We start from the raw sequence: 2,332 nt of genomic DNA, 5'->3' as shown, positions 1-2,332 counted from the left end.
ATATGCATACATATAAATATACATACATATGTATATATACATATGTATAAACACACACACACACACATATATATATAAAGAAAACAGGAAATGGAGAAGTACTGATGAACAACAATTGACTTACATCAATTATTATTCATTAATTCAACGTAAGTAGACTGCATCCCATCTAACAGCAGTTTCTGCTTCCTATGTTGTATGGTATTGCCATTGATAGGCAAAAATATGTCAAAATATTAATCGTTTTTTGGGGTGTACTGCAACCAGTAGTCTCTAATTATGGCCACCTTGTTTCAGATTGGTTTTATTACCAAATATGATTAATATTTTTTATATATTTTTGCATATCAATGGCAATACCATACAACATTGGAAGCAGAAACAGCTGTTAGATAGGTACAGTCTATTTGTATTGAATTAATAAATAATAAATGATGTAAGTCAATTGTTGTTCATCAGTACTTCCCAATTTTCTGTTTTCTTTAAATTTTGATTCTTGATAAACCCATGTTTATCCTTGTCTTTACCTATAACCTATGAGCATAATATGTTTGCATATGTATGCCCATGGTTAACTATAGGTAATATACCGGTAGTAATGGATACGTCTATCCCTTAGACAGTTACTTTAACCTCTAACTCAACTAACCTATATATATATATATATAAAAGATTTCATTAATGAATCACTCAACTATAGAATATATCTATAGATTTTAGCCAACACTATTTGTAATATACAGATGTAAGCACTTACCATCCATTATATACAACATATTTGTGCTTTATATGTGTGTGCACATGTGTACATTAGCCTGTGCATTTAACTTTACATAAAGAAGCAATTTTCTCCAACTGCATTAAACAGTTTGGACGTTACAGAAGAATTTGTATACATTCAACAATTTCAGAAAAGATCCATAAGAGATATTCCCTATGGTTTTCTTCTTGTGATGTGTGGAGATTGACATGTCAAAGAATGTACCCAACATTTCTTCTGTATCATAAAAGGTAGCTAAAAGAGGTTGAGGTGGGGTTTGCACTTCAGCTTTGCAAGACCTTCACCAGTGACGACTACCCAAAAGAGACCCTTGAGCTGGAAGGTTGTCGCTTGAACGGTGCAAAGGGGTCATCTACCAGAAGTAGGGAATCACCAACAGATGGTGGATGCAGCGATGTGATGTTACCGCACATACCCACCCCACCACATAACTACTGCTTTTCTTCAAGCCTGAGGGAGATTTTGAACTCGGTACTGTGAGTTAAAGCAATAAGGGAAAGGTCAGTCATTGCTCCCACACTGAACTTGTGACCAACATGTCTAAATTAACAAGATAACGAGCAGGCAGAATCGTTAACATGCCAGGCAAAAATGCTTAGCAGCATTCCATCCATTTTTACATTCTGAGTTCAAATTTCGCCAAGGTTGACTTTGCTTTTCATCCTTTTGGGGGTCGATAAAATAAGTACCAGTTGAGTACTGGGGTCCATGTAATTGACTAGCCCCCTTCCCCCCAAATCTGCTGGCCTTGTGCCAAAATTTAAGACCAATAAGTCTGTACAAAGTGTAGTAATTAAGTATTGCTTTGTCCATTTAGCCTCCAGTGCAGAGAAATCGTTTTTGGTCTGAATGATGGTTTCAATAATAATAATTGGCATAATTAACAAGATTAATTATAACTAGTTAATTAGTTAATTAATAAATTATTGGTTTCATTATTGCAGTTGAAAGCTAGCTGAAATAAAGAACTCAATGGAATGACCAATACCTTACAGTGCCTTACTAAATACATTTCTGCATTCAGTTTCAGTGGTGTGTGGCCCAGTGGATAGGCTAGTTTGGCTCATTATCATTAAGTACTGGGTTCAATTCTTGGTGCAGGCAGTATATTGTATCTTTGAGTAAGGCACTTCGTTTCACATTGTCTCAAGCTACTTGGCTGTAAATGAGCCACAACCAGGTCATTGAGTAGCCCTCTCTCTCACTCCAGGTGTTATATCATGTATTTTCCCCCTTACTCAAGAATGATGGAACTGAGAGGATGCCTCAGTTTTCTCACAGCCACATAAACGCTAAAAGCAGTTAGCAAAAGCATGGTACATGCTACCAAATCTTATTCGCTCAGCCATGCAGTTATATATTCAGTTAAGTTGTACAAGATTTTGCTGAAACGAGGTTGTGGGCCATAGTTTGCAGACCCCCCCCCCTGACTTAAAATATATTTACTATTTGACATGTCGATGCACTTGTCATCATTTAGTCCCAGATATTCCCTGGATATTCTCAGTTATTCCCTGGATGAGCAGACCTAACATAAAAGATATTTCAGCC

At 36.3% G+C, this 2,332-nt stretch overlaps 1 protein-coding gene across 2 annotated transcripts in view; it reads left to right on the top strand.

The window, feature by feature from the left end:
- LOC106874489 (uncharacterized) overlaps window positions 1–2,332 on the top strand; it is a 384,280-nt gene that overhangs the window by 353,725 nt on the left and 28,223 nt on the right. The gene's annotated exons all lie outside the window — the stretch shown is intronic.

Source organism: Octopus bimaculoides, chromosome 12, assembly GCF_001194135.2.
Source record: "Octopus bimaculoides isolate UCB-OBI-ISO-001 chromosome 12, ASM119413v2, whole genome shotgun sequence".
NCBI classification, from domain to species: Eukaryota; Metazoa; Mollusca; class Cephalopoda; order Octopoda; family Octopodidae; genus Octopus; species Octopus bimaculoides.
Note: the sequence above shows the minus strand (reverse complement) of the source record. Positions and strands in the feature narration are given on the sequence as shown.